The following is a 13,083-nucleotide window of genomic DNA, read 5'->3' on the forward strand; positions in this document are numbered from 1 at the left end:
GCGCTCGTGCTGCTTCAGGGAACTCACACAGCCAGAGTCCCAGAGTTGGTGAAAAGTATACACAGCGTGCACGCGAGGCGATGGAAATTGCGGGAGAAAAATCAGGGGGACGTGGTTGAAATTTGGAATTTGAAAAGTTCCGAATTATTTGCTCGCGAAACTTGAAGTTACGGCTTGGTGAAATTTCACCACATTGATCTTTCTTTCGATTCGCCACATTTTTACTTTCAGTTTTTCTCATTTTTTCCACCCACTCGTCGAGTAATCTACGCTGCGTTAGTACGTATTAATTTCCCAAATTTCACTCTATCGAAACTTTATCTTTTGTAATTTTGTTCAATCGTAACTTGAACTTTCTGAATCTTGCATTTCGCACCTTTGAATCGTCGGCTTACCGGCCATTCGAAACTTTGTCGTTTCTTCAAAGTCTGATTTCTTTACTTCAAGTTTCGCGAGCAAATAATTCGAAATTAATCGCTTTCCGAGCTTCATCCCCGCCCCAGTAGTTGCAACCACACGTCGAGCAGAGCTTCGCGAATGTAATGAACCATCGGTTCATCAATTCGCAATAGAAACAGAGGAGCTCACTATCGTCGTGAAATTATGCTCCGGAGAAACTTTCGAGTTTCGTTAACCACCGGTTTTTTTTAAAATTATTTTTTTATTATTTTTCATTCCGTTACGCACCCGGAGGGACGATTTTCGATTTTTCCATCTTCTTTCGTTCCGTCGACGCGTATGCCTTGGAAACAACGTTCAGCCGCCGAGCACGTGGGAATTGGAAACGCGGATCACGGCACGTTTTGCCCGTACATAAAAGTACGTGGATACGAAGTACGCTCACAATCAGAGTCCCATTTTTGCTTGTGTCTGTGCAAGGCGGCGTTTTACGCCCAGTGACACACGTGCCCCTTGCAATGCCCGTTGCCAGCCAGTCGTGAGCTCAACTCGAGAGAATGTTTGTTTCATGGCCCATTGTGGCGGGGCCCCGACCGTATGCTTCGTTTGACGTAACTCTGCGGAGGGGCCCGGCCGAAGCTGACCCAACAACCCTGACTCCCAGGTCTAATCCGAGCTATTCCGTAGAAATTACTCGCCGCAACGACTGACAATGAGTGGTCGTCGGGTCTCGGTACCTTTTATTCCTCACTAACTGCCCGCTGGCAAGCAGTTTCAAAAGCTTTCTGCGACGAGACTGTTCACGGTGTCCGGTAAAAAATACGTCACAAATTGAAGGACGCTTAAAATGGAACATTTTCTGGGTACGAGAAAAATTCAAAGACAGTTTCCAGCATTTTCAAGGACAAGAAAAAAAAAAAAAGTTCAAGGAAGTTTTCAGGATCACTGTTAAACACAGCCATATCCTCTCATCCACTTTATTACAGAGCTCATCGAGACCTTGAAAACTCTTCGACGCAATTTTCCTCTATCTGTAAACGTTTGGTCAGTGTTTGCACAAGTGCGTCATCTTGGTTTGCAAACGTCGTCATATTTCCCAAACTATTGTACTGGTTCTAACGAAAAATGGCCTAGAACATGGCCAGACGTTGTAGCTATTCACGGATGAAAAAATAATCACAATCGGTTCGGTAGTTCTCGGGTCGTAAGCGAACATACGGACAGAAAGACGTTGAGTTTTATACGCGGTGTGAATTCCTAGCGACTGCACGATCCGTCGTCTGCTAAAACTTAACGCGCGCGTGCTAAAATCCGTGAGCAACTGTTTTTCAGGGTGACCAACTGTCTCTAACCTCAAAAATTTTCACACTCACGAAATCAGCACAAATGCCGCCAAAAAGTATCAACATTTCTACGCTGGCAAATTTTAGCAGACGACGGACCGTGCAGTCGTTAGGAATTCACTCTGTACGTAGAAATATGTTTAGAAAAAGAACTTGAAGAGCCACTGAGGGGAATTTAATCTCGGCTAGATCGATTCAGCGGAAAAGACAATTAAATGAGGAAGCCTGCAGATTTTCTAAAAACTGTTCTTGAGGGGAATATTCGTATCCAGCTGTATGCGAATTTCAATTAAAAATTATGGCTACTCAAGCTCATCGGAAAACGATTCCTGTGATAAATAAATGAAATAATAAGTGAAAATGTAGCCCTGGTGAAAATGATTTCCAAAATTTTCGCAAAATGTTCAAAAAAATAAGATAAAAATTGGCATATTTCGTAGAATTTTTTGAATGAAATCGTTTTCGCACAGAATTATAAACAAGCGCAGTTTCTCGTCAAAAACTTGTCGATTGCCACGAAAATTAGTATCTCTTCGGTATAAAAAAATCTACAAGCTACTGCAATGTTTTACCGAAAATTAACAATTCTTTACAAAATAAATAAAATAAAAATATTAAAACCATACATATTAACAATTTCTGTAAAAATTCTTAGCAGTAGCCGAAGTTTCAAGCTTCAAAGCTCGGGAATAAAATCAAATCACTCCGAATCTCTGCATTAACACAACGTACCGCGCCTGGGCTTTAGACCGCGCATTGTGTAGTCTAGAGTCTAGACCATGGAACGCGCGCAGTCTTAGAAAACCAGACAAGGCACAGCGTGTGCGTCATGCAAGGATCTAGGGTGAATAAGTCTGAAGTAGGCGAATGAACGTGGGACTTGGTTAAACTTGAAAACACGGTCCCAAAACAGACGGACACTCGAGATAAGGGTTGCGTTCGGGGAGATTCGAGCCAAACAGCAGCAACGGCACTCGTTCCTCGTTTTTTTACTTTCACTCTCCGAGATACGGCATTTAGTGCAATTTTATTCAAGTCGGAGTTTCATCGCGCATCAATTAATCGACAATTCTTCTCATTGGTCTTAGGTTTGTTGTTTATTTGTTAATTTTTTGTTTTTCTTGTTTTCTTGCCGATCATTTATTCTCACCGGAAAAGGAAATGCTAATGGCTGCTTGCTGCTTGCCGCTGCTCGAGCTGTTGTTTCGAAAGCTTTGTTTAACCGGCGATATTGTCGTCACCTTGGCTCAATCACGAATCATCCAGCTGATCAATTGTATTTTCATTAAAAGCTGTGGGACGGTTACGATATCCGTGATGGCAAGTTTTTCATCATTGATTCTTGACATTTTTACCAACAAAGGTAACGAAAATTTCAAGAATAAAAGATTTACCGTTCAGGTTTCCCTGAGAAGATGTACCTAAACGCTTTTAACGGTGATTAGAAATACGCAAAAATCGAACGAATTATGTTTTTATTTTTCCTCTTTGGTCACGAGTTTGGCCTCCTTACGACAATGCTCGCTTATTTAACTGTTGTTTACTTCCACTCGGAAAACCCAAAATTCTCCGTCAAATTTCGGCGCTACGGATATCGTACTTTTGCCATTAAATACGTCGACCTGTACATTCTGTCTTGGCCGAGTTTTACGAGGAGATGAAAAATCGATGATTTCAATTTTTCCTCTCTCTGGGGGAGGTGGTGGAAATATTCCGCCGTTTTTTTTTTTTTTTTTTTTTTTTTTTTTTCAACGAAACGAGGGAAAAATCTCGCGGGGCGTGGTTCGGCGGACGTTGCGATGAGTCCGATTACAAGTTGGGAACCTCTGGTGTAATTAGAAGCAACGATGCGTGTACGTGCATCAAGCGTGTACATCATTTACACACACACACACACACGAATAAGCGGTCGAAGGAAGTCTGGGTTGGCCCATTGTCTGCGTACAGTTAGCCGATAGTGTGTTTATCAACCGACGGCATACGAATGACAGAAGAATCCCATTTAGACGTCACCGGAATCATTTTTGTGTACATGTGGCGATAACGCGCGTAGGAGGAGGAGGAGGTATTACGCATGCGGTAAATCAATATTTTATACTCTGTAGGAATGGTGAACGAGAAGCAGTCAACCCACATACACGCAGGTCTCGGCGATATTCTACTCCGAGTCCCTCCGCTTAATTAACTCGACGATGATTAATAATGTGAAGATTGTTGTATTAGCCCCGAAGTGAAAGAAAATTAAGAAGACAGGAGAGGGAAAAGTCATTAGAACGAAAGTTACGTTATACCTATTATGTGTTAGATAAAGGCTGACACGTACGCTCGGTTATCGGTACATGTATAGGGCATTCCACGCCAATTCAACCTGGATTTTACCCTTGACCTCTCAAGATTTGGTTCGCGGTTTTTTATGTGATTTTTCTCACTTTGAAAGGTGCTCTGTTTTAGATAATTTTTTTCTTCCTTTATTCGAATCTATTTGAATTTTTTACAATTTTTAGAAACGATTTTATCGCCCGACCAAACATTAAAAATTTGAAAAAATTCTGAAAAATCCTGCGTCAGACATCAAAATTTTCAAGCTTCGACCCGGAGTGGGCCGATTTTCCCTTCTTACTGTTTTCAAGCTTTTTCCAAAAAAAAAAAAAAAGAAAAAACGTTGAAAAAATCAGAAGCGAAAGTCATTTTTTTTTAAATCAAGAAGAAAAATAAATCTTGCGAAAAATTTACGTTACGTTAATGAAATCGTTTCTAAAAATTGTAGAAAATGCAAATTGCGTCGAAAAAAAAAACAGAAAAAAAAACAGAGTACCTTTCAAAGTGGGAACAATCGTAGAAAAAACTGCGCGCCAAATCTAAGATGTCAAGGGTAAAACCCAGGTCGAATTGGCGTGGAATGCCCCATATATACACACACACACACACACACACACACATATCTACCTACAACGGGAGTTAGTCAAACGATTTACAGCTGAAATCACAACTCTGCTTCGTTTATATACAATTCTGTATACACTCTGACGCCTTGTGTAAGTCAGAGCCTGTAATATGATAATAGATATCAGCATGAAATCAATTGAGGGGAATGAATTTTTAAAAGAGGGATGACGATTGCGTCAATTAGTAACTTTCAATGAACGAGACTTAACCAATAGCTTGAAATCAGGGCTCAAGATTTCGGCGGAATTACACAACGACATGACGATGTTAAAGATTTCAAGTAAAAGTAGAATCGCAAGGTTTTCTCGATATTAAAAAGTTGATAGTTTTCTACCGAATTCGATTTTCAACGTCTGTCTACCTCTGACCATTCAGAGGAATAAAATAAATCGTATACTTAGTTTCGAGATAGAAAATATTCGGTTGACTTTGATGTTGGTTTACGACAGGTTGGAAATACGCTGATTTCATGCTCAGGGTTTAAATTCAACGAATTTTCATCGAATACGATCCGACTTTGACGAACGAGGTTTAGTTTTGAAAAAGTGAAAAATCTAAGGCTTGCAAAAAAAAGACAACTGAAACTTCTCAACTCGTTAACTATCTGCACACTTAATTTTCACCATAATATTGCGTATGGGAAAACCCGAGGCCTCGTCAAACGCAACTGCAGACACACCGTTAAAAATGTTTATAAATTTACTTAACATCTACCGCGCAAAAGATTTATCGATTTACGAAATCAGCTTGAAAATTTACAAATTCGGTGCAGCGATCAAAATTACTACGCGCAATTTGTCCTAAATTTTCAATGAAAATTTTTGATTTTACTAAAACTTGTAGGAAAAACAGAAGAAAAAAAAAAGTAATTTGAATTTACTAAATTCAGTCTACGATTGTAAATTGAATAAACAGCAAATTTGTGGTGAAATCACTGTTCCGTATCCGAATAAAACTTCCAATAAGGTGCGGAAATTTTTGATAAAGAAATTTTCCAACAGTGGAACTGATACTGGGAAAAAATATCCATCGACAAAATCACCGCAATACTTATCGCGCGCATCGCATGGTTCGACTCGGCATGCACTTCTACGACTCACGGAGAGGGAAATACGCGTGCATAACAAGTGTCAGCAGTCAGAGGTCGGTGACACTAACAAGACTTTACAGCTCCGTACGAACAACTTAACCGACCGAGTCTTAGGATTATCCGCTCGTTTCTGGATCTCGCATTATCGCCACTTCCGGTGCGTTCGAAAGATCCGCACGAAACTCACATCGTTGGGTAAAGGATTTTGAATTTTTTTTTTACAAATTTTCACACATCCTTTAAGACGGCCAATGGTTCACGACGACTTTTGAAAAATTTGATCACAGTTCAAAGTCGACTTGTATTTCATAATCAAAGATTATTTTACAACGGAAAAATGTTTGGCCAAAGTGAAATTCGCAAATTAATGAAATTCCTTTCGACATTGTGAACCAAGATAATCGATCGTAACCAATCGTACGATCATTTGTTTTCAAAATCCCTACATCATGTAATTCAAAAACGATGATACGACGCATCAAAAGGATTATTAATCAGAATCCTCACAGCGGCGCAAAATAAAGCCCGATTGAGAAGTAACCGGATTTTTGACGGTATCCATTTTCCACTTTGTCCTCCGATCGCATCACTCGACACGAACAAAGCTCCTGCATGATTCGTCGCAACAAGATCTCACGGATTATTACAAAGATGACTCGACGGCTCTTTGATGACGGTCTCGTTCCACAAGCCCGGTAGCCCGCATGACGAACCTGGGCGTGTAATTTTCCCCATCGTGTAATGTTTCCGGATTACACGTGCACGATTTACCGAATTGATCCGTCGATAACGTAAAGTCTGACGGATCGAAGAGGAAAAACGGTGGAAAGAAAATCCTTGCGGTTAAACGGTAAAAGGAAGGGAGGGAAAAAAAAAAAACGAAAAAGAAAATTTATACCGCTGAAATGTCACAACGTGAAAATAATATCGAGCTTTCGGCTGATTAAAATTGAATTACATACGCTGACTCGTTGGCATTACCGTTGTAATTTATAAAGTCGAAACTACGTGCTTGTCCGACGGTTCCTATAACGCGCTATGGGTTAAGTCAATATGTGACGTCACCGCGGTCCCGACGAACACCATAAACAATTTTAACTACAAGAAGGCCCTTTCAGTCTTCAGACGTATACATGCTAGGTAGATTTGGATCTTGCGTATAATGAATAACGATGTAACGTCTACTTGGAAATGACAATTGGAAGGCAAATAAACCCAATTGCACCGTTGCCGCCGCCTCCTTAACAGCCCGTATAATATCGCAGTTTAAATATATGTGTGTGTTAAATATATATATATATACACGTCTTCGCGGCGTGGAATAAGGTAGATAAAAAGCATGCCGATGAAAGGATTTAACGAGGTTTTCTCACGAAGGTTCAATATCAAAAAAGGTATTTCGGAAATTTATGCCTCGACAAGCAATCGATCAATTTATCGATTGATCGAAGTTACCTCACGATAATTCTGCTGGCAAATTAATCGATTTATCGGAAATACGATTAATCGAAATAGTCAATTAATTGATGAATTGAAAAAACGATTGATCGATAAATTGCACAGCAATGGAGTGTAGATCGGATTGCATTTGAATATATTTTTTTTTTTTATTGGTATAGGAATTAACCATTTACGGAAAAAAAAATTATTTATCACAAAAGCGCGTCAAACTTACGACAGAGCATCTCAAACGGAATATCTCACCGAAACATGATCTCTTAATATTGATATTTAGAGGCGGTAATTTTATTTTTACCATTTTCCATTCAAATAACGGTTAAAAAAAAATCGGGAATTTTCTTGAATTTTTCTTTCTCGTAAATGGCTTGACTCATAAACCATCTAAATACAGATTCTTATAGGAAATTTTACGCTCCATAAAAAAGTACAGATAAAGAATTTTCCTAACTCTAACCGATCAAGAGATATTTAAGACGACTCAACGTTCATAATCGAATATCTCGAAAACGCTTAGAGCTAGGAAAATTCTATCTCTGTACATTTTTATAGAGCGTGAAATTTCCTGTGAGAATCTTTGTTTGGATAGTTTGTACGTCGAGCCATTTACGAGCAAGAAAAATTAAAATATTTGCTGTGTGTTTTTTTTTTTTTACACGTCATTTGAATGGAAAATCGAAAAAATGAAACAGACACTTTTAAACATCAATATCAAGAGTTTATATTTAGCTGAGATATTCCGTTTGAGATGTTGTGCTGAAATTTTGACGCGTGTTTGAAGAGAGAAAAAAATTCTCTCTTTTCCGAAACCTCTAAATACAGACGGAGAAGAGAACCAAAAAAAAAAAAAACCCTACACACAATATTTTTCTTCATTCTTTCGTATCCCTTAGATAAGGAAGAAAAAAAATCGCGCCTGCACGTCAACGTTTTACCATATCCAAAAAGCTTCGAGAAAGCGAGAAGCCTGCGATGCGTAACAACATCTCAGAGAGAGGGATGCTGTTGGTTTTTCGTGATAAGCCGAACCCCGCATAGCTGCTGTGTTTTGATTCGAGATTTTTTACCCGCCAGTCCGTCCCCGTCTTCTCTTTCTCTATTTTTTCTTATCTCAAATGCCTGCGAGGCGATAACGAGCTAGTCGCGTCAGCATTGCTGTTCTAAAGTTCACTCTCCGATGGGGGATTACATCCCATATCATCAAATGCCGAACGCCGACGTTTCGTCTCGTTTTCTTTCAATTTTCATTCGCTGTAGTCATTTTTTTCCCACCGTACGATACTCGTTCACCCCTTACGTCGGCTATCTCGCATAAAATTAACCGAGCCAATCTCCTCCTCGAAATAATAAGTGTGTGAAAATAATTTATGCAATGAGAAATAATTTCATTCGTTACAGTGACTGAAAAAATTCGGTAAATCAGGCATCGTTGAAAAAACTGTTTCAATATCGTTGGAATTACGAAAAACGAGGTATCGTCGATCCTTTTTTTGGCAATTGCAACGCAAAATCAGTTTCTGATGATCTTCGTCGAGAGAATAGGTGTGTGTATGTATATACACACACGCAAATTCACACCTACTTCAAGATCAACATTGACGATCGTACGCTCAGCTATGCGTGCATCTGCATACACGCGTCATACTTCGCATCATTAAATCGTATACAGTATATGTTATAAGCAGCTTTTCGGATTAAAGATTCAACAGGCGTACAGTCCGGTAGAAAAATTGATAGACCAGAACGAATGATTCACGGATCAGTGGTATAAATTAAAACTGAACTTAAACAAAGTTCGATTACAACGAATATATCATCTCTTTACGTATTATAAAGGCAAATTTTTTTCAACAACGAAAATTCAATCGAAGAATCTTTAACGGTCGATGACCGTTTTTGTTTATCTTATTTTATTCGAACACTTTTTTATAATGCCAAAAATCGATCTCACGATCGAACGTTGACGAATTTTTCACAAACGAATCATGCAATTGTAAATTTTTTATCATTCATTCATCCGAACGAAACGAACTGTATTTAATAATTCATTAATTCTGCGATAAAAACGAAAAATGATACAAAATTGTAATTATTATAGATCGGAATTTTTTCGGATAAAATTCAGGGGATCAAAATATTCATCTACACGTGAAATAGAATGATCACGTTCTTCTACTTGAATCAAACTACATTTATTTAACTATTAGTCACAGTTTCTAAGCAACTTTGTAATTTGATGTTTTTGCAATTGCTGTAAAAAAAAAAAAAACTGTCAATATCTGGTACAAACACGATAATATGCACCGTATAAACCGATTCAGAATCGCCGATGACACAAAGCTAAAAATACGCGAAAATACATCCTTCGAATTACCAACAATACAGCCATTGTATAAAATTGGCATAATTGGATGAAATTAAGAAAACGAAAAGCATCGTACGACGTGCGGGAGGATTGAAAAATTTATTACGTATAACGAATGATTGCCGTACCCTTGGAGTCGCATACATCGCACAAGACCATTTCCGGAAGTTGAATTCGGAAGTAATCACTGCTGCTTAAGCTCTGCATCGGTAGTGTAACAATAAACCTTGGCGTAAAAAATCGTCTGCATTTTCCACCCCGAAATACGTTTAGTATTACAAATTAAAGAATAACGCCCGACGATGCGTTTATAACCGGAAGCTGATTAATCTCGTTCGCGAAACGAACGTGTCGCCGGAATTGTCAACGGCGTGTTAACGGTTTGACAGCTACGTTTCTACTGTCGAGTATCACATCGGACGTACTTTAAGCGTGTCTGGGTGCCGACGGCTGGGATGAGGGGTGGGGGGGTGAAGGGGGGGGGGGGGGGGGGGGAGGGAGGGATTTCTCATTGTGGTTGTGAATGCGCGCCGACGGAGAGAAAGTGAGGATGCAGGGGATGAGGAGAGCCCAGATCAATATTAGGGCGTAGACTGAAGGGATGCTGCTGCTGCTGCTGCTGCTGTTTGCAGGGGTGGCGGAGCGAGGATCCTGCGGGAAGTTGAGAGGCGAAAGGATCGGAGGAGTCCTGACACAAAGAGAACCGGAAGCGCTTGCCTCGCCCGACGCGATTCCACCCGATGAGATAAGAATTTGAAAAAATCTCCGAGCCCCCCACCGATTATTCAGCCTACGATTGCAATGATCTGAATCGGGAAACCGGATTATCCCTTCGGGATATCGAGTCAAACTACCGGAGGAGGATATGAGAATTCGGGAAATATGTGTAAACTAGGTTGAGCCAAAAAAAGTAACCTATCGAATGTATGGTCTTGAAAGGATCTATTTGATGAGAAGATTTGGAAAAGTTTTTAGCTGATATTTAAAAGGTGTCGTTGGACGTTGGAAATTTCTCGTTTAAATAACACGCGAAACATTTTTTTTTTTTTTTTTCTTTTTCATTACAAATGCTGTAACTTTTGAACCGTTTGAGATGAAAAAAATTTTCAAGGCATATTCTTTAACGGCGTTAAATTCTCTAAAAAAAAGATTCGCGAATCGATTTTCTAGACTCAAAAATTCGCATACTTACGGGCCATGAAAGTCGAAGAAAAGCAGAAATATGCAGTTTTAGGGCTCTACGATTGAAAATATTCATACTCAATGAACAGACTTAAACTAAAATGAAACAAGGTGTGCGACAGATGTTGTTTATAAACTAGATTCGTCAAAGGAGTAGAGTTTCAACTCGTTCATTTATTTTTTATCGCACTTTTAAACATTAATATTCTTTCTAATTGTTGATAAAACTTTGTTCGTTACAATTAGGATATAGCTGGCGATTTAATTGCGCTGCTTGCAAAATAAATCGTTTTTCTTCTTCATTTTTCGTTAAAGTTCGATTATAATTTTGTATCAACGCTATACTGCATATTTCCGCTTTTCTTCGACTTTCACGGCGGCCGTAAGTATACGGATTTGGAGTCTAGAAAATCAACTCCAGGGTCTTTTTTTTAGAGAATTTGATGCCCTGCAAGAATATACTTGGAAAATATTTTTAGCGTATTATTTAAATGGAAAATTTCAAATGACCATCGACACCTTTTAAAATTGAGCTAAAAATTTTTCCAAACGGGAAAATTTTTTTCTCATTAAATAGGTCCTTTCAAGACCATAGATTCGATAGGTTGGTTTTTTTGGCTGAATATAGTTTGAATCGGGAGTTATAAAAAGCGAAAATACTGTTCGAAAAATCTCTGAACGTGATTGAAATGCCCCTAAGAATCCCTAATAAATCTCAGCAAATTTCAATCAGACAAGCAAAGATATCCAGAATTTCAAAAAAGATTTGCAGATAGTAAGAATATGATTTAAATTATCGCGAAATTTTTTCGGGAAGAATTGCAACGTGGTTTGTCACAGGACTCGAGTGGCTCTGATAGCGGAGTTTAAGTTTCTCAAGACTCGGTGCTTATCGTTATATTTAGTCTACCGCCATCTATGAGGATGGAAGGCTCTTCTCATCTGCGATAAGTCACGTTCACCCGTCTTGAAGTATAATTGCAGAGTCGAGTGGGAAAGGAAGGAGTTAAAACGCTGAAACGTATGGAAGGAGGTAAATAAAAAAAAAAAAACCGTGCGTGCAATTATAATCCAACTATGTAAAAGGACGGAAATGGTTCCTTTATCAATTTTTTCAACGGCACCAACGATTACAATCGTTATTACGAGTACGATAATGTACGATGCATGCGTGAATAAAATATATGTAAGTGAAGCGGAAAGGAAGAGAAAAAATATTTGTTAGAATAATTCAACGAACTGTTGAATCATTCTTGGTAAAAGAGTTATTGTAAAATCGCGGTTTTAAATTCCAGGTCGCAATTGTCCGCGCAACATTTTCCCTCGATACTGTAAATTATGTCCAACGTGGGTATGTATAAATAGACTTCGAGGTAACGGACGTGCATTCGTAACGTAGAACTCGGGTTTAATTATGAGGCTAACGACGAGCTGTTAGCGGAAATTTGCGCGATGCGCGTATTACGTCGAAACCGCAAAACTCCCACACGACAAGCGTATTATATCTGTTGCAAATACGCTGGACGGCGAGTCGCCGCGAGTCTCGAAATCAGAGCGGCACGCGTTTCGAAAAACCGGGCCAGCCGCAAAAAAAGTTAAAAGAAAATGAAAAAAACAAACAAACAAACAACACCGGGCACGGTTTTAACGCTGAGAAAATCCATACGCGACGACATATGTTCGGGCCCGACACCCTGACCTGGCCCACCACTGCCTGGCCGTATGTGACATGCAGGACTCGGGAAGGCGGCTTGGGGCTGAGGACTAAAAATAGGGGACCGGGGCCCGGCTGCCGGAACCCCGCAATGGAAATTAACGCGGGGTGCCGAGTAATTTTGGGGCTTGGTACGGGGATAAATAATTCGCTTCATGTCGGCGAATTTTAGTATTAACGAGCGCCGGGCGATCGGTCGAATGGTCGTTTTTTCGACAAGTCGATTAATCGAGTTTTTAGACTAATCGTTTTACCGTTTAATCGATTAATCGACGAATTCGATTCGTTTACCGAAGGACAAGCAGAATTATTATTACGAAGTAACTTGGATTTGTGCGACGGTTCGATTGATCGATTAATCATTTTTTCGATGGATAAGGGTGAAAAAAAAAAAAAAAAAAAAAAAATTACGAGGTAGAAAAACTCAATCACACAAATTATAAATTGCTTCATAGCTATCGATTAGTTGCTGTAATCTGTGGAAGAGAGAATTACAACTGTTTAGATTTAGATTTCAATCTGAATTATCGGGGAAATCCAAGTTGGTCAAAGTCGCGGAAGTTTTTTTTTTTTTCCTTTTGCTTCC

The 13,083-nt window shown here is 39.3% G+C and overlaps 1 protein-coding gene across 4 annotated transcripts in view; it reads right to left on the bottom strand.

Moving 5' to 3' along the window:
- Positions 1 to 13,083, bottom strand: part of LOC124223207 (uncharacterized) — a 28,803-nt gene that overhangs the window by 10,082 nt on the left and 5,638 nt on the right. The gene's annotated exons all lie outside the window — the stretch shown is intronic.

Source organism: Neodiprion pinetum, chromosome 7, assembly GCF_021155775.2.
Source record: "Neodiprion pinetum isolate iyNeoPine1 chromosome 7, iyNeoPine1.2, whole genome shotgun sequence".
Taxonomy (NCBI): domain Eukaryota; kingdom Metazoa; phylum Arthropoda; class Insecta; order Hymenoptera; family Diprionidae; genus Neodiprion; species Neodiprion pinetum.